This window comes from Crotalus tigris, unplaced genomic scaffold, assembly GCF_016545835.1.
Source record: "Crotalus tigris isolate CLP2741 ecotype Arizona unplaced genomic scaffold, ASM1654583v1 scf7180000023713.2527936, whole genome shotgun sequence".
Lineage (NCBI taxonomy): Eukaryota > Metazoa > Chordata > Lepidosauria > Squamata > Viperidae > Crotalus > Crotalus tigris.
The window spans coordinates 1,199,376-1,225,704 of NW_024100135.1; the positions used below are offsets into that span (position 1 = coordinate 1,199,376).

The following is a 26,329-nucleotide window of genomic DNA, read 5'->3' on the forward strand; positions in this document are numbered from 1 at the left end:
ACTAAACAATCTTGGATAATTTCCAAGCTTCCCTTTTTAAGGAAGGTGGTCACACTGAATCTTCAGAATGCCTTAAATGAAATGGATTATCTGGGCTCCTTCCAGGCAGGGTTCAAGCTTGAGTATGGGACTAAGGAGGCATTGACCTCTAGCAGGAGTGAGATGGGGTGGTGCATCAATTCTTGCCCTTCTTGACCTCTCAACAGCATTTGTTACTATAAATCATGATAACCAGTTCCTGGAATCTAGGGTGGGTAGCACAGTGTTGTGTTGGTTCTTCTCTTTCCTTTGAGCTTGATTCCAGACAGTGTGGATGGGTGAGTGTGTGTGCAGCGGTACATTCATGATCCCTTCTTTGGAGGGTACCACAGGGTGCTGTAAATATTCCCCTCCCATTTAATATCTACTGGATGAAGTCATCCAGTGATTTAAGGTGACATATTACATCATCAATATGCCAGTGAGAACCAACTTTACATTGCTATCCCAGGTTGCTGAGTGATGTAGAGGCTGTGAGGTCTGGATCGGGAACAACAGACTTTCAGCAAAACTCAGGGAAGACTGAATAGCTCTGAGTTTTGGGGCTTCTTGGTTTCAGGAACCTCCTACATTTCATTCTGAATGGGATGTCACTGCCCCAGACAAACCTAGTGCACAGTGTGGGGGTCCTGAACTCCTGCCCTTAGTCCCAATTGGCATGGTTAATGGTGAGGGATAAAAACACATAAACTTAGCCCTGCCTTAGACATGAAAGCCAGCTGGGTGACTTTAGGTCAGACTCTCTCAGCTTAAGGTTGTTAATGGGGGAAAATAGAAGGAGGGAGGAGCATTAGGTATGTTCACATCTTGAGTTATTTGTAAATTAATAAAAGCGGAATAAGAGACCCAGCCTGACCTAGTTAAGCCAACAAGCTAGATAGATATGAATGAATGAATGAAAATCTAATAAAACCAGATTGAACAATGGCAGTTTTTCCCTCTTTAGGAACACATACAATTGCTTTGATTTGCAGCAGATTAAAATGTTGTGAATCTTGTTAATTGATTAGAACTTGTGGGGTTTTTTTCTCTTACTCTTATTCAAATAACTTTTTTGTGATCTTGTTTTCTAGTCTTACTGAATGTCTATACGACTAATATTTCAGCTAAATAGCTCTATTTTATTAGGAAACACATAGCCAAGTGCTGCCTTTATTCTATAGGTATCTCCATCAACAAATATAGCTTTAGAGTTATATTTTCCTAGAATAAAAGTCCTAAACACATAAGCTCAACTTCTACAACTTTTCTGCTGAATTCTTTCTTACATAGTAGGTCAAATTGAACTAGGTGTCAAAAAGATGAGAAATTCTGTAAAAACAAAACTGACAAATTGCTTATTCTGAGATGCAGTTTTGTCCTTGAGGATGTGATTGTATAAATGATAGAATCGGTATTTGTAATACAAAACCCTGTATAATTAAGCTGCTATGGGCTATATTCAGGTTTCTCAGGATCATTTAAAACTAGTCCTTGTGACATTTCATTTAGTGACTATTCTATGTTATGACAATACTGAAGAAAGTGACTTATGACCAGACCTCACATTTATGACCATCACAGTGTTTCCATTGTCACAAGATTGTGATTTGGGCACTTGACAATTGGCAACTGTCGTGCACTTACAATGGTTACAATGTCCTAAGTCACATGATTGCCATTTGCGATCTTCTCCACTGGCTTTTGACAAGCAAAATCAATCAGGAAACTGGCAGGGAAGTCCCAAATGGTAATCAGATAATGTCTTGCATAACAAGTACAGTGATTTGCATAATCACTGTGGCAGAAAAAGATTGTAACATTGGGTGTGGTCAGAAGAGAAGAAAAAAATATTTAGGCTTAGGAGTATGCCCCATCATAACCTTTAGGAAACAAAACAGGTCACTCTCAGAGAGGCTGTCTTCATTACCTTTTCTCTACTTTCTTTGTAGATGGTGGGAATGGAGGGAGGATAGATGGCAAAGTCTTTAATAGGCTGCAATCAAAAGCACAAATGTGCAAGTGAGATCCTCTGACTTTCCAAATCAGAGGCAAACAATTTGTGATTATATAATAATTCATCTCCTCTTGCCCCCAAAGCCTTTCTTTACAAATTTTAATGAAATATACATGGATAGAAGAAAAATATTATTATATGCATGAGAACTAATCATATCAACTCTAATGAAATAATGTATACATGAATTGTTTATAATTTGCAAATATTTTTAAATTAAATACCACATTGTTTTTCCTCTGGGTTCATCTGCTTTCTTGTCCTGACTCTGTTTGCCTTTTAGAGCATGCTGCTTGCCTGTCAATCAAAGGTGAAATACAGCCTTCTGCTGAAAAGGTTTGTAGAGTTTGGCTCTGTATTGCCAAGAACATAGACAGTAGTGCCTGCCCGCCACAAAGTAAGGATAGGCATAATGGAATGCTTGTTAAAATTTCTTGTTGTAATCTCTTTCTGCAATCTCTGGGTTCAGAAAAAATTGAAAAGGGTAGAAATAGGCATGGTGATCAGTATATTGATTAGTGCAAGACTCAGTTTCAGATTTGTCAAACATCTGGAAGGATGCCACTTCTCGCTTTCCCACTGACCCTTGAGCCATAGAATTTCTTTAAATAAAAACTTTCTGAGATTGTTAATCTATGGTTGAAGATCACTGAAGATCTCTAGCTGTTGCTTAAAAGTCATATTCTGGTGAGGTATTTAACATGACTGTGGAGTCTTGAGGTAGTCTCTTTATAATAGATGAAGGAATAAATTAAAGCCAGAAATCTGTGAGAAGGCAATAGCTGTGCTTTGGCAGGCACAGAAAAACCTAGAGCCCAGGGACTTCTTCCCACACACTGACAAATATGGCTATTTTTCATTAGTAGCAGAGGAGTATTTTTCTGAATATATTCTCCTTCATCTATAGAAATGATAACTGGTCTTTCATTTCTTCTCCTAGTGAGAGTCAAATAACAAATGGAACTTTACCTGACAAATCTATTTCAATTGTCAAACCAGAGCTTCTCTCTCTCTCTCTCTCTCTCTCTCTCTCTCTCTCTCTCTCTCTCTCTCTCTCAGGCTCTTTCATTGACAGAACAATTTAAAGGGATTGTTATTGAAGATTTATCAAGTGGGATTTATTGGTTTCTGGACAACAGATCTATATATAATTGAACAAAAGCTCAACCACCCATAACTTGTCAAGGTCAGGGATAGTGAGGAGGTTGCAGATTTGTAAATGAAAGGCTGCTTAACTGAATCAAGGTTAGTATGTACTTTTTAGAAAAAATATTTCCAAGGCCATATGTGTCTATAAATACTATTCAATAATTTCAATACCTCTCTCCCCCTTCCTTTCATGGTATGCATCTGACTGATGCAGTGATATAAAGATTATCAGTTAAACTTAGATTAAGTAAAGATTCCATGAAGAGGAGTCAAGAAAGAAACACCTCAAAATTTGATTTGATAGTTTGGGTCACATCCTAGGAACATCCTGGCAGATGCCATCCTGTGGATCCAGCAACTGCCATCTTAATTTTCATACTGTGTGTTTCAATCCTGTGAAAGAAACATTCTGGCAAAGTTAAGATAGGGTTGCTTCTCTTCAGAATAATGACTAGAAAGAAGATACTTTATAAAACTTATAACAGTAACCATGGTCTCAGAATCTGTTTCATTTGCCTGATGCTAAAGCAAGGCTACATAATAAAGAAATTCTTTTGGTAATAGACCAGCATAATGATGGCTATCTTCATCTCAAGAGAACAACAGCGGTAGCAACAACAACAACAATGCTTACTTTAAATTCAGATATCATTTCCTAAAATACACTTTACATAACAAGCTGATCAACCTATGCAATTTGCTGTAAGGATCTGTTGCCAAATATATGTTTGAAATTAACAGATCAGAGCTAAAACAACAGCAATTAAGCAGAATGTCTCTGGAAATATCTGGTAATAGATAATATTCTGCTGAGATAAAGTGACTGGCTCAGATTTACTCATCAGAAAGTTGAACTTGTATCTATTTTGTCTGAGTCTAGCCTTCTAATCATTACTCTGTATCCAATTACAAAACTTGTACTAATCTTTAAGAAATGTCAAGATTACCATTTTCCCTGCATTTGTATGTCTGTTTTTAAATATTTGGATTGCTCAAGAAAGCAAAAGAGAAATATTTTAAAAACATATATCCCATACTTAGTTCTGAAAAATTCTACAACAGGGTTGAGTGTCAAGAGAAAGAGTAAATATTTTCTTTCTTCCAAAGCTTAGCTCTTAAGAGCCATCTCTGATGCTCTCCTTGCTTTCTGCAATGATATCACTTTTCATCATCAGATTTTACTCTGAAGATTCTCTTTGGCTCTGTCTCAGAATGTTCCTGGTTACTGTAGTAACAGGAATAAACACTTTTAAATGATTGAAATTTTACTGATCACTCTTTACCAGACACTCACCTATTAGGAGGTTAGCATCAGTTTCTTTCCATCATTTCTCCCATATATCATCATCTCTAACATGGCAGGTAGGAATTGTATAATCTTACTCTTTCTTCAGTTGCATTACAGAGACATAGCTGGGAAAAGGAAAAAGTTTGGGAATGGGCTATACAAGAGAAGGAAATTGAAATTATGATGAAAAGTAAGTCAGAAGAAAACCAATGGTGTGAGCCAGCTCTAAAACCAATTTGGGGAAATTCTTGACCTTTTTTGTTGGATTTCCTCATATCTTTAATCCTTTATACAAGGGTCCTTTGATCCTTTATACAATGAAGTATATATAAAATCTACTGCCAATAGATATTTCTCGAGGTATGTTTTCATAGAAATAGAGATGGAATAGAGAGGTGAAAAGGAATATGAGTCACAAAGCAGGAAAACAAATATCCTGCTGAAACTTCTTGCTTTATTTCTCTGTGACCGAGGGAGTTGACTTTAAAATTTTAGGAGGAATGACAACATCTTGAGGATCCCTACTTTTGAGTGCTCAACTATTTTCATTTGGAAGAAGCCTCCAATCAGTGGCATGTAGGCAAAGTGGGTCTCTCAAACTTCCTACGGGATGACTGAGGGTTAAACTACATGAACAAGGGAGGAGGATAGGCAGTTAAGAAATATGAAATATTAATAAATAAATTAACATTCAGGCCCCCTATCTACTTCTAAGGAGAGTTGAAAAAGAAGGAAAATGCTCTTTTCTTACCATCCATTTTTTTCTCCCCTTTCATTCTGGGGTGTGTGTGCTGGAGAGAATAGCTTGGTGATTGGGGCAGTAATAGGAATATAGCCTCTCCCATGGACATTTCATGATGAGGAACCTACATCCAATACAGTATTTGCTTATTTAAATCACTTCATCCAGAGAAGTGTAACTTGAACCCTCTAAACGTAATCACCAAATGATATTTTATTTATTTATTCAATTTCTATGCTGTCCATCTCACTGATACAATGACTCTGGGTAGTTTACAATATAAAATATTAAAAAGTGCTAAAACAATTAAAATTAAAAAATTCCATGGAAAACTTAAAAAGTTAAAAACCAAGATGATGGGCAGCCTGGGAGTGAGATTCTTCCTTTTTCTCTCAGACCAGGCAGCAGAGCAAGGCTTTTAGGCTCTTCTAGAAAGCCAGGAGCGTGGGAGTGGACCTCACCTCTGAAGGGAGAATATTCCAGAAGGTCAGGGCCACAGCAAAAATGACTCTTCTCTTGGACCCCAGCAGCCAAAATTCTATGACCCACAGGATCTGAATTAGGCCTTTTTCACTGGTTCTAGTGGATGGGGTAGTCCCATCGAGGTGAGATGGTTCCTCAGATAACCTAGACCCATGTCATAAAAAGCCCTAAAGGTAATGACAACACCTTGAATTGGACCCAGAAAATCTCAACTTGTTAACAGTTTTAAACCTTAAAAATCTTACATTGGAATGCAGGAATGGAATGAATATGATATGGCCTTCCAGGATGGTTGCTAGTATTTCAAGAGAGAATCTGGAGAACCACTCACCCATTTTCAGTCTGGCATATGAATCTAGCCTCATAGTTGCTAACTGAAGTTCACTAGCACTCAGCTTGAGGATGTGCAGAAAGGGAGCCATACTGTCTTGTATCACTGCAATTGCATTAGTCTCCTATTTTCTAAAGCACCTGAAGGCAGGACAAGAAGCTATGGATGGAAACTAATCAAGGAGAAAAGCAATCTAAAACGAAAGAGAAATTTCCTGAAGTGAGAACAATTAACCAATGGAATGACTTCCCTTCAGAAGTTGTGAGTGCTCCAACACTGGAAGTTTTTAAGAAGAGATTGGACAACTATTTGTCTGAAATGGTGCAGGGTCTCCTTTTTGAGCAGGGAATTGGACTAGAATACCCCCAAGATCCCTTTCAACTCTGTTATTCTGTTAGGACATATAACTTAAATGCAGGCAAGGAAGCATTTTTTCCTAGACCAAAATCTTGATTGCAAGCATTCTATGTACCTTGCAAACATTCTGTGTGATAAGATGGAAGAGTCCTTATGGTGATAAAATCCAGAAAGCAGCAAATTACTAGCCAGTATGGAGCCACGCATACATTATTATCTCCTCTATAACACAATATTTTCTCCTAGTCCCCTAAAGTTACAGATATTACCTCATAATCTGTTGTCGTAAGTCAGTATGAAAGTTGAATCACAATAACAGGTGATAGATTTCTTGACAGAACCTGAACTATTGAATGTCAAAGAAAGGTGTGGCAAAAAAAGAAAAAATGAAAAAGAAAAGAAGAATCAGATTTTCTTTATGATTTTCAAGAATTCTCTCATAAAATATTTCAAAAATTTCCATGAAATGGACAGAATGAAAGATATACTTTTTGCTCTCACTGAAAATAAATTCTTTGAAATAAATACACAGAAATGACTTCTGGGGAGATTATATACTTGTTTACTTGAAAGAGGAAGGAAGGAAGGAAGGAAGGAAGGAAGGAAGGAAGGAAGGAAGGAAGGAAGGAAGGAAGGAAGGAGGAAGGAAGGAAGGAGGGAGGGAAGGAAGGAAGGAGGGAAGGAAGGAAGGAAAGTAATGTTAAGTTGAAACCAGTGATTCAGGCAGCGGCCTTCTTCATGGGTTTTATATATAAGAACATAATGTTAACAAGACAAATACATTATATATTTGGTATATTTTTCTGCCAACATTAGGAGGAGTGTATAGCACTTTGACTCAGCAGTAGGGAACATTCCATAAACACACTTTATTGGACAGCTGATAGGCTAGCTAAATTTTAGCAGCTTTATAATTGAGAAAGGCATACTTTTGAAAACAAAAAATGGAATGAATTACATTGAAATGGAAACAATAAAGACTGTTGTTGCACTTGTTCTTTCCATAATGTGTGAGTGAAACCCCAATAAAGTCTCAAACCATTTTTCAAACATGAGAGAAGAAGTAGTACTGAAAAAGCCCAGTGGGAGAACTTCCCTCATAGCATCTTTCCTTGAGATTGAGTTGATGTTTGGGAAGGGAAGGAGACCTCAAGACACTGGAGGAGATGTTTCTACAATGGAAGACTGAGCTTTCACAGGGATCTCTTGGCTACCAAGAAACTAAGGTAAGATATACCTCATGCTATCTTCTTCTTGGAAAGAATTTCTAAAGGACATGGTCTTTCATCCAATTAAATGAGAATTGGTAGGTAAAATTCAAGACAATATTCTACTTCCACTTCTAACAATGCTGTTCTTTTTCCTTCTCTTATTATAATATGCAGTACTGGCAAGGCTCAGTGCATGAATGAATATTCACAGCTCAAGCCTATCTCTTTACAAGAAACTCAGATCTCAAGAAATGATTTATGGACCCTGTTCTACAAAAGCATCAGTATGTCTCCCTTATTATCATTATATTTAAAAGTAACACTTGTTACACTTCCTAAGTGCCATTTCAGGATTCATAGTAACAAAATGAAATTGCAAGACTGTGTGATATTTAACAATAGGCTGTGAAATCTGTGCAGATGTGCGTGTCCATTCAAAAAGAAGCTCCAGGCTACAGTGCTCTACTTGATTAGTTATTTAAAGAACAGTTTTCATATATTAACAAGAACATTTATTTCAGAGTCACTATTAGAATGTTGAGAGCCAGTTTGGTGTAGTGGTTAAGGCATCAGGCTAGAACCTGGGCGACCAGGAGTCATAGTTCTGCCTTAGACATAAATCCAGTCACTTGTGCCAGTCACTTTCTCTTAGCCCTAGCAAAGAGGCAATGGTGAACCTCTTTTGAAAAATCTTGCCAAGAAAACTGCAAAGACTGGTCAGCAGGCCTAAAGACTGAGTTGAAGACAACATTCATTCATTCATTCATTCATTTGATTTACATGGCTGCCCTCTCACACTCTGGGCAATTTACAACAATAAAAAAACCAAATATAAAAGAATAAAAAACAGCAAACACCCCCCCCATATTATATAATACTAATATAAAATGGTCATAGGTCAGAAAGAGTGCTAAAACACTTTTTTGTTACCAGAGGGGACCTTTTCAAACATTGTAACTGTGCCTGCATATAGGGGGGCAGAATGCCTCATAATGACTTATCTATCAAGATTAGTTCTATTTCTTGTAAAAAGAAAGAAAAACAGTTTCTCTGTTATGGGATAGAGGAGGAACAGAAGGGTGAAGATTTGAATTGAGATAAACAAAACAAACCTCATAACATTTTTTCTCCCCTTGTCCTTTTTTTCTTCTCCTCATTGTTTACTGTCATCACCTTCAGGATATCTTCCATAATATTAAAACAAAATGCAACCTTCCAAAAACTGTAAAAAGGCAATGAAACAAAAATAGGGTGGCCATATGTTCTATTTTAAAAAGCACTGGAGTAGCTGCCTGGAGCAAGGTCAATTTAAATATAACAAATTCTACAAAGGGAAATCAGGAATTTTGAAACTATCAATTAAGAACTAGAATTTGAACAACAGACTAAGAATGCACATAGATCTTCCAGGTCACAACTTTCTTAGCAACAGAAAGATCGATTGTGTTTCCAGTTGACATTATTTTGAAATTTGCATTTACTTCAGCACTGTTATTTATCAATGTTTCCCTTCTTTCACCCACTTTTTAAAATAATATGCAACTAGCCAAAAGTAGTTGCCTATAAGGGAAAACTATAACATTTGGGAATTTAGCTTACAGAGAGAGAAGGGAAAGCATGGCAGAGAATGTTAAAAACATACACAGCATGCAAACTGAATAATTCAGCTTTTTGTTTTCTCTATAATGTAAGTATTGAGGATTGTTTACTGAAACTAAACAGAGGGAAATTCAAAATGGCTATAGTAATAGCTCTGTGCTGAAAAAATCCAAATGACCACCAGATAGCAGCAATAAAAATGCCAAATGCTAGTTCATTTCTGTCATCTAGTGGTTTTTCAGAATGTTGGATAATCCTAGACAAAATTAATATAGGTCACATACATTAATTATAAAACTTGCTGCCATTAGATGTGGTGAAGGCAAGCAATTTAAATGAACTTAAAATGGAGCTATACTTATAGAAGAAATAACTATCAATGAATTTTAGGCGCAATGTCTGCATACCACATTCTGAATTATATAGGTAACTTTTCTTTAATTTCAGTAACTAGAGAGCAACAGCAATCTTGTTCATGACGTACTTTATGTTTCTAGCTGACTATTGGCAAATCAGAATGCTAGGCTAGATCATGTTTTCTTATGATCTTATCAGTCCCAAAAACTTATATAAGATAGCCCTCTGTTTCCATAATGGCCACAAAAATGCCTACGGGAAGTTCAGAAGCAGCAGAACATGAGGCAGCATGTTCCTCAAAAGCTGGCAATAAATAATTATGATATAACAATTGACAGCCATCATGACTTTTAAACCGTTATGGATAACACTATTTTTCAAACATACACTCAATCCTTTTAAAGACATTCAGATTAGTTGTCTCCCATCATATAATTGGGATGACCTCCAATGTAAAATAGGAAAGGAAAAAAGAGGATTCAAAATGCATAATGCATAATGGTATACAGTTCAAAAAGGCATTGCTTTTATGTGTTGAACCGTAACTTGTGCAGACAGACTGAATACATCTTCCTTCCACTGGTACTAATGAGAACATTTTTATAATCAGTGATCAAGGCCATTTTCTAGAGAAAGATACAGAAATGGCAGGAACTTCAAAGAATATTAAATGAGTTCTTAAGAGATATGTTTGAATAACATGTCAGTAAATTTGGTTTTCTTAAGACCACATGTTTCTCCTCTTTGTATGACTGTTTGAATTGGTAGCAAATCTCTTTCAAATAATGTTACAATTTTGGAACATTACCTTTGACTCTGATGACAAGCAAAAAGGCCAAAAAGAGAAAAGCTTCCCTCCAACTCCAAATGCTTAGGCATGATAGTGATGATGACAAAGAGAAAGACTAGGGGTGACATGATAACCATCTTCTAGTACTTGAGATGCTGTCATGGATAAGAGAGAGTCGACTTACTCTACCAAAGCCTGAGGGCAGGACAAGAAGTAATGGGTGGAATCCCATTAAAGAGAGATCCAAGGAGGAATTTCCTGACAATGAGAACAATTAATCAGTGGAACAGCTTACCTCCTAAAGATGTAGATGCTGTACTGCTGGAAATTTTCAAGAATAGATTGGACAAACATTTGTCCACATATATAGGGTCTCCGCAAGCAGGGGACTGTACTAGAACAGGGCTTTTCAACTTTTTCACCTATTGTACCACTGTTAGGATATGGCAACATCCAAGTACCACCAGTTGCCTAGCCCCCCAAGCCACAGCCGAGCAAGATACCCGCCTGCCCACCTGGCAGCCCTCCTGCCCAAGGTTTTCACTGTTGTGAGCATTTCTGTTGAGGATTGGCAGTGGGGTGGGTGGAGTGGGGTGGTTTTTATTCCCCCCATCTGCTGGGTGGTTGCAGCAGGTTTTGGTCACTTCACATGACCCTGGGACACTGTGACCATCATAAATATGAATCAGTTGCCAAGCATCTGAATGTTAATCACAAGACCCTGGAGATGCTGCAACTTTCCATCTGATTGGTGCTTCTTCTGGGCTCAGCAGAAGCGCCAGGATCAGCACCGAGCTCCAGCAGGAGCCTGGCGCTGATCCTGACACTTCCACTGAGCCCTGACAGCCCCAAAGAAGTGCCGATCAGCTGGAAAGCAGCACTGATCCTGGCGCTTCTGCTGAGCCCTGACAGCCCTGCAACTCCAGCCATCTCTCACTCAGGCTTGTGCGGTGCTGCCACTGGTTCAGCTCATTCCCCTCCCTCACTACCACTTTTCTAGGATGGTCGCGTACCACCTGCCAGGTGCCAGTGTACCACAGGTGGTACCCGTACCACTGGTTGAAAAGCCCTGTACTAGAAGACCTCCAAGGTCACTTCCAACCCTATGATTCTATGATGATGATAATTCACCTAGAATGGTTGTGGAGTTTGTGTGCTCTGAGGAAGATGAAAGCTATGCCAAAGTTTCAACCATAGTGGACAAATCTCACCAGAGGAGGCAGACAATGTGTGTCTCCTATAAACAATATGGTGAGATGTAATTTACAGAAATCCATACCAGATTGGTTGTCACCCAGGGCAACAAGGACTGTGATAGGTGTTGGAGTTTCTGGATGTCTGGTGACAAATGGGCTCTAGGACTCAGGAGGAATCAGGGCCAGCAGCTGCAGGATTTCTGGAAGAAAAGTTGTTTACCCATTGCAAATATTCAAAGATTGAAAACAAAGAAAATATGAGATTAGTATAAATCAAGTCCAATGAGGATAGCTGAAAAGAATACACCAGTTCTAGAAAGAATGACATCCACAATTAGAAATAAGAGAACAGAGGCTAATTGACCAATGTTGATTCATAATATGAAATAAAGTAGTCAGAGAAGCAGAATTGGAGAACTGCGAAGGTCTATCTAGGGCAAAAAAAAACAACAACCCCCCAAAACCAAAGTTTGTCACAAGTAACTCAGACTATAGAGGCAAAACTCTTAAATTTGACTTGATGGATATGAAGGTCAGCACCAGCTAAAGAACTGGCAGCTGTGGTTTCACATTCTAGTGTATATAATAATAATAGCAACTTAAAACATTTGGCAAAAGGGAGAAAATGTCTACCAAAATGAAAAGTATATACTGCACACACTTTTAGACAGCAGCATCTTTTAGCTATAGTAGGTCGCATGAAATGTAGATGAAAAAGAATGGTGACATGCCACACATGACTAAATGCATCTTATGTTTTCTGCTGTTATAAATAAAGCTTGTTGTGATGGGTAAATCTGGGGAGGACAAGCTGTAGAGAGATTCTTTATGAGACAGTAAGGCATTTTCATTCTTTCTCAGCCATCTTTGCCTTTAACCTATGCAACACTTAGCTATCATAAAGGGACAAATATTGCTGAAATCAATACATGGTTGTCAATGTTATTTAATAGCAAATGGCTATTGTCAATCACCTAAAATCCAACCTGTCAGTCCATAATTATATACCAAGGTTTCTTTTCTTTTATTATTTTATTTTTCTTTCATTATTTCTTTCTGAGTGAACAAGAAACTGCTAGGGAGAATTTCCAAACATTTTTTTCTTCTCTTCTCCAGAATATCTTAAGAACTCTCTCTCTCTAGGAACAATTACTCTTGCAAAGCAGAATAAACAAGATATAACAAGACAACACTCAGCTTTCTCCATAAGAACTATTTTGAATTTCCTCCAAAAGATATTGTCAGACCTCCCCAACATATCTCAATATATTTGCCTGCGTATTATCTCTTTGCCTGTAAAGAATGGCCATTATGATGTAACCTTTCGCGTGTGAATTCTTACAACCTTGCTTTGCTCTACTGTTATCACTAACTCTCAATAAAAGTTCTTTTTGAAACAATGCCTGTTTCAAGAGTCCTGCTTTCTTGGGAGACCTAGTTGAGTCAGATCCTTACAGATATAGGGAAAGTAATATGTGCAGTATGAGCTTAAGGGCACTCCTGTAGAAGAGCCCTGCAGCACTTCAACAGTTCCAATGGTCTGGGATCCCACTATGACAGCTGAGATTGACAGCAGATCTTTTATTTGTGATTCAGCTGTGATATCATTCAAATTTTAAAAGACACAAACATTTGGGAAATGGGAAAACTCTGCATAGCTCCTCACTCACCTGGCCTTCCAGTGCCTGCACTACAGCTGTCTTACCAGATTTTTTTAAGGAAATGCTGGTATAATAATAATAATAATAATAATAATAATAATAATAATAATAATAGTAATAATAGTAAAGTTGGAAGGGACCTTGGAGGTCATCTAGTCCAACCCCCTGCTCGGGCAGGAAACCCTACACCATTGCGGACAAATGGCTGTCCAGTCTCTTCTTAAAAACTTCCAGTGTTGGAGCATTTACTGCTTCTGGAGGCAAGCTGTTCCACTGATTAATTGTTCTCACTGTCAGGAAGTTTCTCCGTAGTTCTAGGTTGCTTCTCTCCTTGATTAGTTTCCACCCGTTGCTTCTTGTCCTGCTTCAGGTGCTTTGGAAAATAGCTTGATTCCCTCTTCTTTATGGCAGCCCCTGAGATATTGGAATACTGCTATCATGTCCCCCCTTGTCCTTCTCTTCGTTAAACTAGACATATCCAATTCTAGCAACTGTTCCTTATATGTTTTAGCCTCCAGTCCCCTAATCATCTTTGTTGCTTTTCTCTGTACTCTTTCTAGAGTCTCAACATCTTTTTTACATCGTGGTGACCAAAACTCAGTAGTGGATTAAACTGGCAGTTCTATTAGCTTTCCCTTTGTCACTCACTGGGGAACAATAGATGTGCAAAACTCAAATTGATTGGGACCAATTGGGTTGACCAATCAGTATTTGACTCAGTAGGGATTAAACTGGCAGTTCTATTAGCTTTCCCTTTGTCACTCACTGGGGAGCAATAGATGTGCAAAACTCAAATTGATTGGGACCAATTGGGTTGACTGGGCTGTAAAAATTCAGGCAACTACAAAATGATAGTAAAAAAAATATTTAAAACATTCAGATTTGTCTTTTTCTTTTTTCTGTTTACAAATGATCAAATATATCAGCAATTTATTTTTTTCTTTTGCATAACAAGAAGGTGAGAAACCTTTTAGCTTGTTGAAGAGTCAAAAGGATGATTAATTTGTTTGGTTTTGGAAGGGTCCTATTTGTCATCTGGAGTGAGTACACTGATTGGCTCATGGTGTTCTCAGTGGGTTGTCAGCATTTCAAGGTTAGCAGGTAGGGAGATGATTGTCAGATTTATTTCAAGCAGCTTTGGAGAGGTTAGAGAATGAAAATGATATTATGTGGGAAAACATTCAGTGCATTTAAACAGAGCTAGGGGGCCCTGTGTTTCCAGTAGATTTAGACAATAGCAGTGAGATTTGATGATAAGTTACATGTTAGAGGCTCTGGAAAGAGTAATTTAATGTCATTTTTAAATCCAAATTCAAATCAGTTTCAGTCTTATCCAGGATAATTTGTTCTTCTTCATTTATACACAGTCTATCTAAAATGGCAGACATTCTTAAAATTAAATTCTGAGTCCACTGTTCACAAATATCCTTCAATACATCTAAGGGTTTTTATTTATTTAATATTTAGAGATTACCCAACTCTTTCATAGATTGACTCTGAGCACGATCACTCTATATAATAGATTAAGATCTACTTTTCCTTTAATTGTAGTCTTTAATTTATTTTGATTCCTCTCTAGTGTCCAACTTTCAAAGTTGCATCCTATATTTTTTTCCAGACTTTAAGACAACAGCCATTTGCAGTGGGAAGGAATCTTATAATTAATTTCAAAATCATTATTTCAAATTCATCTGGATTCTCAGTTATTTATCTATTACTATTAAAACTCTCCTGTTTGTTTGTAACCTTCAATTAGCCCAAACAGTGTATCATAGCACAAAAATTTTGAATCAAGGTATCTCAAATCCGCTAACTTAATGTTTACAAAATCTAGGACCCATTATTCCAACATAATTGAAATTTCAAGAATCTACACATAAGATATTCACAAAGTTGTGACCACTCCAGAGTCACCACAGTCATGCAACTGTGTTCTCCCATGCTTACTGGCAGTTTCCCACAACCAAAATCAATGGGCAAGTAGTCAGGAAGTTAGAAGTTGTTCCCATTTTCATGGCTTCCATTTCTTTGTTTAGGTAAGGAAATATCTCTGAAAGGATGACCCAATGGGTCATGGATTATCTAGTAAATTTCTAAAAAGAGCGCTCTAATCACTTGCTGTTTATTCCCAGAAATAAAAAAAAGACAAGGCTTTAAACTTGTACTTAACAGTTATTTTACTAAATGCCATAAAACTTCTTATTCTGAATATTCTTAATATTTAAAAAGTAGTACAAAAAGTAATTCCAAAAGTTATTAATAAATGAGACTCAGCCAACCTTTTAGTCTGTAAAGGCCATGCTACATCTGTGATCATCCCTGAACTCCCAGCTCTCCAGCCAATAGCAAAAATCTCAATTCCTGAAATCTACTTGCAAGAAAAGCTGTCTGGAGTATATTTGGGCAATCTTACAATATCACCTTTCTCCAGGGAGATTTTGCAATTGTGAATCCACATTCTGGCCTGATCTCAGTTGTAATGTCATTCCCTGTTTCTTCAGGGATGTCTAGTTTGCTATATCTTAACTAGAAGTCCTCTCCCTGTTCAAATTCTGACAGGTGCAATGTTGTTATTTTTTAACATATGAGGCTGCTATTACCACTGAGGTCAGTTTAGTTTGAATCAAAGTTTATGTGAGGATTTTTAAATCAATGAATAGTAGAGACAAACTCAGCTTTAGTAGTAGATGCTATTCTTGATTCTAAATGTGCATTCACATTTCATTTACAACTTGCCATGCTCAAAATTAGCCCATTTACCTAATATGAATAATTAACAACAAAATGGAACAATTTGTAATAATGTTAGAGTTCTCCATGTTTGGGTTTTGAGTTAGAGTTAGAGATGTTTCATTATTGTGCTAACATCACTAAGAAGTTCATTGCCACAACCATTGACATAGTTTGGATGTCAAAAGTGTCATCAGAAAGATGACAGAAGTTGCATTGTGATCCATGCTTCACCCCTTCTACACATAGTTGCCAATGACTTTTTGTCTTGTCTTCTCTGCATCTATATCTTTTTGTCTTGTCTTCTGTGCACCTACTTTGACTCTTCCAATTTTCTGACTCCTAGGTTTAAGTCAGCCATTTTGTTCCAACTAGCTGTTTAAAAAGAAAACAAGACAATCAGCCTGACATTTGTCAGTTTTACTCCAGCCCACTTGTCCTGAGCTGCTGGGCAAGCAGGAAGAGTTGCCTGCATTTTACAGTTGAATTTGTGGAGCCAGCTTTCATTATTTAGAACTTACTTTTCCTCTCCTTCCCACCAAACAGTAATATTGCCGCAAGCATCTATGAGGTGAGGTAATGGGGGGCAAATTACTTCATGTCCATGATGATGCCATTATACACATGATTAGAGATATTGAGGAAAACACCTTCTTGAAAGACTTCCAATAATCATGAGTAATGAGAGTGAAATTGAGATATAACCCCTTCAGAGCCTTTTATATCTCTCTCTCTCTGTGTGTGTGTGTGTGTGTGTAAAAGTAGATACTTTGTTAGAAATTACTATGTTTTGTCAGCATTACTAAAAAGGGGAACTCCAAATATAAATCACTTTCAGAAAGTTCTTCAGAACTCTTGAATTCTGGTGATTTGGGGGAATGGGATTTATTTTCAGAGCTGTTTACCCAGAATACCCTTGAATGAATCTACATTATGATGCATCATGGCTGTAGGAAGAAAAGTACTGAAGAAGTATTGCTTTATTTGTTTACAATATGTCACCAAGCTCTTACAACTCTAAGCAGTTGTAAGTAATAAAATTAAAAATACAGAAATCAATCACATCCAGGTTTTCAACAACAAATATAATAAGAGAAGTATGGCAATTCATTCATGGTAAGTCAAGAAAAACCAAAGTCATCCACAAACACCTGCTTACCTAATATGGTCTTCACTTTCTTGTGAAATTTCACCATGTAGGCAGGGGGTTATAAGCAGATGGAACACCATGGGGATCCAGGTCTTCCTGATCTGAGATTCCAAGCCTTCCTCCATACATCCATGCAGGATCCAGGCAGATTCTGTTTGGTAGAATAGAATCTGCCACTAAGCCCCAATAGATAATGTACTGTGAATTCTGTTTTCATAGTTTCATCTAGTTTGTTTTTATGTTTTCATTATAACTATGCATATTTTAAGAAGAAAAGTGGCATTAGCCTTACTCTGATCATCTCTGGCAAATATTTCCACAAATACATCCCAGCCCTCAATTCTGTTTTCAAACTAGTTTTTCAGCAGAGGTGAAACTGAATCACTCTGCATGAATTGGAGGCAAAAACTGAGATGGGGAAGCACTTCTGCTTTCTTAACTTCTACAGTTTTAAAGAACTTAAATAAACATGAGCTTATTTTTACCTTTCAGATCTGTTACAGTATTTTCAGAAGTTAATGCCAGACATATCTTCTTCCAATATGCAGTATGTATTGTGCTTCTCCTCTCACTTCTCTTTGATACTTTGGGTATATTTCATGTTTAATTTAACTCAAATGAGCGCTGGATTTCCTTTGAGAATAGTGCACACAGAAAAGAATTTTCATACATTTACCATAGGCATTCCAGATGTCTCTTCTCTGCGTATCTGCTACTTTTGATCAGTCTAGAAACAGAAGGCAATAGAAGTTACTCATCTCCCAAACTGTTATCTTAAAGAATTGATTCATGTCACAATAATATTACTAATTTTTTGGCTGTCTTTTTTCAGACCTCAATCAAACACAACCCCTTTCGGTTCAGTTCAACTTGAGTGAGGTTGTACACATAACAAACTGCAGGCCTATGAATCTCATGATAGTTGCAGGCTTATGCATTTCCCCCAAAGTAGGCTGGCTGAACCCAGAAGGCCTTCCTTCTGAGAAAACAGAAATAAGGTTGCAATAGGGTTCATGCAGTCACTATCTGTTTTATTAAATTAAAATTATATCCTTCTTTGCAACCATAGGAAAATACAAACTATGATGAACAGAAAAACAAATGAGAAGGAAGGAGGAAAGAAATCAATATCACAGTCTTTAAAATAATTACCCCAAATAACCCATAGCTGAAAACAGCACTTAAGAAAATGAGGGGCCATAAAAGATAGAGCTAAAGATAAAAAGCAACAAAATCACAGGTAAAAGATGATGTAATCTCTTGATCCAAAGGAATTCTATCTTCAGAGCTGACTCATGTTGTAATTGCTAGCTATGCTTCCAAAGCCAATGCAAGAAGTATTTTGCCTTTTGAATGGGTCCAGCCATACAGCTTTCCCTTGGAAGAAAGAAAAAAGGCCTGGGCATATTCATAGTGGAATCCATGATCTTTCTCTGCTGGTGGATCTCTGGGTGGATCCTTTCAACAAGGGTCAACAAAAAGCAACAAAGATGTATTTATTATTTAATCAAAGCAGCAACAAACGTGGATAAGCTATCAAGGAGTGATTTATTTTTTCCTTTCTAGTGCATGGATATATACTCCATTCAAAACATTTCAGGCTAAGCACTCTCTAATACTTTGTGAATAATTTTGGCACTGCAATTTATGAAGAAAGTAGCTATTTAGTATGTGACATTCAAGCATAACTACTAATCATGGGCTGATATTTTCTTTTATATCCTTTTAAAAATAGTTGAATGGGATGTAAAAGTGTTTACAAAATAAATCCCAGAGACTTAATGTTTGTTCAATGCTGCTGCAGACTGTGAGGTGTTCATATAAAGCTTTATATATTTGAAAGCAAGTGGGTCACTGGGAAATTACAGAAATTACAGAAGGAAGACTTGAGTGTAGAATATTAGAGCTACAGAGATAATAAAACATTTATCTCTAATGTTTTCAATGTGCATGTATATGTATGCATCTCTCTCTCTCTCATATTGCATAGACACACATTTGACCTCTCTTGCAAAGTCCCAGTAGGATTACATAACTGAATGTGTTACAGGTAAGCCTGAAATTAAAAGGTAATATTTTATTACTGTAATGGAGTAACTTTTACAATGTTGGAAAGTTAAATGTGATAAGATATTTTCTATGACATGCATAAGCACAATTCTTATTTTCACTCATCATTGGTGACTTTATATGCAGTATCTATCCATATGGCAAAAGAGAGATACAAGTCCATGCCTCTACCATAAATTCCATGTTTCCCAGGGCCATATGTATCCTATAGTTCAGGGGCAGGCAACCTTGACTCTTTTATGACTCTGCAGGCTCAGGAATTCAGGGAGTTGAAGTCCACGAGTCATAAAAGAGCCAAGATTGTCTATCCCTACTATAGTTCATACAAATCCTGTATTATACTGGATTATTGTTACTACTGATTGATTCCTATGTATCCTGCAATTTTTCCAGATATATGTGAGTTAGTTTTAGAAGTTTCGGTAAATTGAGGAGATCATTTAAACAATAAAACAAAAATCACCTCTTAAACCTCACCTCTGATAGGAATAAGTGAATGGGTTTCAAAATTTAATATTGAAAGAGAAATTTAAAATTGAATTTGCTGCAGTGGAAACCTACTGAGTGGAGAAATAAGTCTGCGGAGCAAATTACAATGGATGGGAACCAGGAAAGGGTAGCATAAAGGGAGGATGTAAGATAAACACGTAGGCAAAAATTAGCTGGATCTTAGAGTGGGAAAGGAAGAATACAAGCTATAAAAACAGCTGTAAGAAAAAATGGCTAGCCATGGAAACTAAACTGAATTTAAAAACAGGAATTGCTTACAGTTAGTAAAGAGAAAGGGGGAAAGAACAAGATAAGAAGGCTAATCTTTTAGGGAAGAAGAATGTGTTTGATAGTACCATGGAGATTATATAGAGTGAGACTTGGAATATTTTTTTGAGGCAAACAAGATGGTTACTGGGAAAAAAGGGAATCTTTTTAACCTTGTGTTGGAGTGGAGGAAGCATAAACTTATTGAAAAGTTTGTATGCCTCACAAAATCCACAATTCATTCTTGTCACAATTCATTTTTGCAGCATTAGTAAAAACAATGCAGGAACATTTGATGCCAAAACCCATTGCTGATTTCAGGTTTCATAAGCCCAAAACCAAAATAGGTCCATTGTAATACAGAGAGCTGATCTTAAAAAGCTGTCCGAACGCTCCAAATTTGGTGAAGAACTAAACAATACATTTAGAGATTGGCTGCTTTGTGAAACTCTGAAAATACATTAAATAAAAACCCAGTATAAAGGCAGATTTAACATTTAAGACATCATTTGAAATTGCTATCTCCATGGAAACTGCTCCTAGAAATAGTTGAGAGCTGTACTTATGAAAAAAGCAAATGTGAACAAACTTGCAAGAGCAGAGGGTCCCAGGTCAAAATGAATTGTATTACTGTTGTGGCAGAAGTTCATCTATTCATCTATAACAATGCAATGTAGATTTAAAGGATAAACCTGAGGAATAAGCAATAAAGTGGGACATATTAGAGTAATATAAAGAGTAATTTGTATGCTAAAGATAAACAACCAAGCCATTGCTTAAATCAAATTATAAACATCATAGATGAATTTGATAGAAGAAGGAAAAGCTAATCTTTTTATGCATAGATAATCCATTTCTTTGGCATAAAAAGTAGAATGAGACCAGCAATGTGACTCACACCAGAAATAAATGATAAAACCTTATCAATGTAATGGGATGCTGGTCAGCTGTATTATTTATATCACAGCATGAATTTGAGCATTTCAGATATGCTAACATTCATGGAGCTTTATCACTCCTGTAATGAACTTATACATGACAGTGGATTATTAGGTGAGAAATGAAAGCTACCATATCAGTAAAGCTGAGAGCTTGAGTGTTGAGAAGCTACATGCTGGACTCTTATAGTAATAAAAAGTAAAGGCACTAGCTTACATATTCATTTAATGGCCAGAATTACACCAAAAAACCTGAACAGCTTTTAATGAGTTGTTTAGGCTGCTAACATGTCCAAAAGATGGGAAAAAACAATACCACTTTATTCATGGGAATGGCCTGCCTTACCCTAGCAAGGAATTCATGCAGACTTAGTAAGAACATTTGTGAGCACTATTTTGTTTAGTTGTAAGTGAAGCAGGCTGAAAATGCAGGGCTGTTTCCAATAACAGCCACTTATACCCAAATGGTATTGTAAGAATTCTTGGCAAGAACAGGTATTCCAGAACAATTATTGAATAACAATAGGTCACAATTTGTAGCTTGAACAGATTCAGCTGAAAAAAGAATTGAACCAGACATATACCAGGGCCATATCACACAGCTACAAATGGTTTGGTTTACAGAATTTGTTCAAAGTTTCAATAATTCTTTGTGAGCCATGCCAGGAGAAAATATCCTACTGAACAAAAAGCTGGCAATTTAAAAATTTGCAAATATTTTACCTGTAGTGCCCCAAACAAATCAAATGCCAGTGATATTGTTGTTGGGTTCACATGGAGTCTACTTGAAGAGAACAAAGGCTTTCCCTGTCAGTGTTGGTGGAAGTGGTCTTGGTGGTTCCTGAAGGGCTGTTGTTTACTGTTTGTTTGACTGAGTTGGTAATTCCTTGATCTCTCTGTTTGAAGAGACAAATTCTATTTGCATATAGAAGTTACCATACTGCTTCGATTTATAAACATGGTAGGGTTGTATCTTGGCAGAGAAGGAGTTTAGTATACTGAGTTATTTTTTAAGTATGCTCTTACCTTGATCCTCCTATACCTTCTGTAATCCTTGCCGACTTACTGGAGTGAGTTCATAAGGAAGTTTCAATAAAGCAAGCAGCAGAAAAACATATTCCCTTTTTATATAGTGGTACCTCAGTACTCATCATTAATTGGTTCCAGGAAGCAAGATGAGCACCAAAAACAATGGGTGCCAAACAATTTTTCCCCATAAGAAATAATGTAGTGAATCACAGGCAGCCAACACTGACAAGTTCTAGCTTGTGCGTTGAGTACCAAACAAACAATAAGTACCAGGACAAATTTTTGCATCAAAATACATTGAATACCAAATTGAGTTTCAAAACAGGTGAGTACCAAAGTACCATTGTAGTTTTTAAAGTTTTTAAAAGGAAGATAAAAAGTAATATGAAATAAAGAAGAAAAAAACAAAAACAATGAAATTAAAGAGTGCAAAGGTGCAAGAAAGGAAAAAAGAAAAATAGAAAAAAAGAAAAAAGATACAACAAGATCAAAATACAGACTTTGATTTTCTTTACAAGAGTTGTAAGTACAATTATAATATCTCCTTCTCTAAAGTTAAAATATGACTTTCTTCATAAATTCTCTTTTTTGTTTTTATGCAAAAAATTCATAAGAGGTTTCCAGTCAGCAATAAATATATTATCCTTTTTCTAATCAGACAGGTCATTTTGGCCATCTCAAAATCCAAATCATATTCATTCTTGAAAAGGATCTTTTCTTTCAAAGAAATAGATATATTCTCTTGAATTGCTATTTTCATGTCTTCATATATCAATTAGCCCCAAAAAGTCCATTATATCAAAGAAAAATTTTGGTAACTTCCCTTGAGTGATTTTAATATTTTTTCTCAAAAATATTTATTGAATTGTGGTGAATTCACTCCATTCCACTCTCCCATCAATCCCCAATTTTCATAAGAAAAACCTATTAGTCCCTCTATAGGTCCTTTATAGAATAATACTTTGTCCTAATTTGTGGCATAAAATCCCAATATTAGAGTTTTAATCTGATGCAAATTAATTTCTACCCCAACAAATTTACTATGATCATCAATCTGTACATATTCTGGTTGTAGTTGAAGATTTAACCAAATAAATCCATTTTCTTTTTTTAGATCCTGCTGAAATAAATTATCCAAATTTTTGGATAAAATATCAAATATTTTATATCCTTTTTCCCCCTAATATGTGTCTTTTGTAGGCAAAGTATAAGTTTTAATTTTTTCAAATAATGAAAAAAAAATTCTCTATTGAGAAGCATTTGCACATTTATATTCCACATTAAGCATTTGTAATCCATAATCAAACCAAACAGTCAAACAGTATCATCTTTTTTTCTTTCCTGTTATAATTGTTGACATTTTTGTGTACTCTTCCAGTGGTGGGATTCAAATATGTGAACAACCAGTTCTCTGTGTGGATGCTGCTTCCGGAAGTCCATTCTGGGGTTGGGCAACAAAAAATTAGCTACTGGTTCTGCTGAACTGGTGCGAACTGGTTGAATCCCACCACTGCTCTCTTTTGACACCTCGATTTGAATCTCCTCCAATTTCTCTATAACTTTTTCTAAAAATCCCCTCACTTTCTGATAGAATTCAGTCAAAACCTCTACATTTTAAATATAAAGTTTGTCCCATTGAAATGGATTCTTTTTCTGTTTTAATTCATTGGTCAAGAAATAATACTCTTTCTTCTTACACAAGATTCTAATACCAATTTTTTTAAAGAACAACTGATCTATATTATTAATCTTCAATATTATATTAAAATGCTTCTGCAAAACTTGATCTTCTTTATTAATAACTTTTATTGAAGTCTAAAAATGCAAAGATAAAAAACTAATAGTAACTAAGAAAAATTCAAAAAAGAAAAAAAATATTTGTATAAGAAATGACTTCCTCTTTCATCATCAGAGGTATCAACAATTTCCATAACTTATTACCTTCTGAAACATCTCAGTCAAAAATCTCTTCATCCCATATCTCATCTTTTATCTACTAGCAAATCATAAAACCTGATCAACCAATCTTAATCAGCAAAAGTCCATTAAGAACTACCAGAAACCAAACACATACACACACACCCCACACACACTATCTTAAGTAAATTCATTTCATGTTAGTTTCACTTACTTTACACAATAACTTAACATTTTCTCTAAAAATACAAAAAAAATCTTCGTCCCATGTTTTTATCTATAAGCAAATCTTTAAAGCCTCATGTAAGTTAATCAGAAAATATTCCATTAATAGCTCTTATAAACCATTATATATTGAAATGTAATCCCATTAAATAATGCCCCCCAAATTAATTTCTTATCATCTTATCATCTCTTCATCTTCTCTCAGAAACTCCTTTGCAAGTTTAACACTTTCCTTCAATTTTAATACCATAGCTTATCACTTTCTCAAAAAAAATACAACAAAAAACCCTCTTCTTCCCATATCTATAAATAAATTTTTAAAGCTTCTTCATTCAGTCCTGGTGAAGAAAAACCTATTAAAAACCTTCTAGGGAAAAAAACACATCATATACATTTTAATCTTGGTTGAATAACCCAATTTTATAAATCTTTTTATTTTTAAAATATAGAGATTTATTACTTTTAAGTAGTGTTACAGAAGTTGACTTCTTTTCATTTTCTATCTTTTCTATTTCTTTATAGAGTTCTCTCTTGTAAATCCAAAATATAAGAAAGTTGTCCAAGTCACTTTTCTGAGTTGAAATCCATACATCCAAGTCACTCTTCTCAATTATTATTTGTGTGTCTCCTTGAGTATTAAAACATAACATGTTTCATTTGTAAATCTTTGCCAACATCATTGTTGTATCCATATCTAAAACAGTCTGATTCTAAGATTTATCCACTTCTATCTCTTATTTTGAAACCATTTTTATAGCAACAAACTGTCTGCAAAGAAAGTTCTGAATACCTTGTTGCCAAATATCCTCAAATTCTTCCAGAATTAAAATACTTTCCTCAGCCTGTATTAGTGGTCTTCTCCTTTAATTATAATCTTCAGTTCATTCTGATGGTCACTAGTAACCAGGTTTCAAGGTCTCCTCTTATCATGTTTTTCCATACTTTTCCAAGGAATGATTTCTTACACTTGAATTCAAAATCTTCATAAATGTATGTATGTATGTATGTATGTATGTGTATATATATATATATGTATGTATGTATGTATGTATCACGAAGCTGAAAACAGCAGCCTGAAGATGACGAATGGGACTTCGTCGAAACGTCGCCAAGACACTTCCAATTTTATGCGGGAGAAAACCTGAAAAACCAAAGACCTACATACAAACACCTGCGAAAACCTCAGAAAACAAATATCGAACCTCTAGGGGAGGAAATCCACCATCTGACCAGGACCTATGAAAAACTTGAAGTCCAAAGAGCTTCCATTTTATGCGACCTCGCATTCCTACGCAACTGCCGAGATCAAAATTTAATCCCCACATGTTTCCAACTGAAATTCCACTCCAACTCTGCAGCCACCAAATGCATCCTGAAAAGAACAGAATTGGCCCTAATCAGAAATGAACTTCACACAAAAAGATTCCTCCTAGACCGAATTAACAAAGATCTCCTCACACTTCACCTCAAACTCAGGAACAAGATCCACCCCGCACTTTGGGACAAATCCAAACAACTCGCCGTCTGTAGAGCTGAAACACAGACCACCCTCAAGAAAGACACACACACCAACAAACTCCGAAACTACAAGAACGGCAGAAACAAACCCCTCCTCCCTCACACCACACATGAAACAAACAGTGCATAACATCTCAGGATCCTCACCAAAGCCAAAACCAATGTCCTTTCCAAAGGATTCAACTTTGCAGTTGCTCCCAAACACATCCCTACTGAAACCATTACATGTGGAGTTGAAACCAGCCTGACCAAAATCAACCCCGACGACGCTAACAGAATCAGACTCGAAATCACCAACATCCTCTGCACCACAAGCCACCCAAAAGCAACTTACCCAAAGAGGAACAGACAGCACTACATAACCTGAAAGAAGACACCAGCATAATAATCCTACCAGCAGACAAGGGCAACGCCACGGTGGTTATGAACACATCTGACTACCAAACCAAATTAACCAACCTACTCCAAGACTCCACATACAAACCCCTAAATACAGATCCAACCACCTACCTGGAAAAAACCACCAGATCCAAAATAAAAGCCTCCCCCATTAGCGAAGAGATCCAGCAAAGAATCATTCCCAGAGAGAAATCATCCAGATGCCCCAAACTCTATGGTCTCCCCAAGATACACAAAGAAGGAACCCCACTCAGACCTATAGACAGCTCCATAGGCTCACCTCTACAAAACCTAGCAAAATTTCTCGCCAAACAACTACAGCCCTATGCAGAATCCATCATCTCACATGTAAAAAACTCATTCCAGTTTATAGAGATCATAAAGAAACAAAACTTACA

At 36.4% G+C, this 26,329-nt stretch overlaps 2 long non-coding RNA genes across 2 annotated transcripts; one reads left to right on the plus strand and one right to left on the minus strand.

Moving 5' to 3' along the window:
• The first annotated feature begins 4,284 nt into the window (after positions 1-4,284).
• LOC120297840 lies at positions 4,285-12,866 on the plus strand. The gene is made up of 4 exons (XR_005553900.1): positions 4,285-4,546; positions 7,447-7,611; positions 7,771-7,880; positions 12,655-12,866. It is a non-coding gene; the product is annotated as an uncharacterized LOC120297840 (long non-coding RNA).
• A 4,182-nt stretch (positions 12,867-17,048) lies between these two features.
• LOC120297841 lies at positions 17,049-21,733 on the minus strand. The gene is made up of 4 exons (XR_005553901.1): positions 21,567-21,733; positions 20,495-20,597; positions 17,756-17,806; positions 17,049-17,230 (listed from the first exon to the last, which is right to left on the minus strand). It is a non-coding gene; the product is annotated as an uncharacterized LOC120297841 (long non-coding RNA).
• Positions 21,734-26,329: the final 4,596 nt, after the last annotated feature.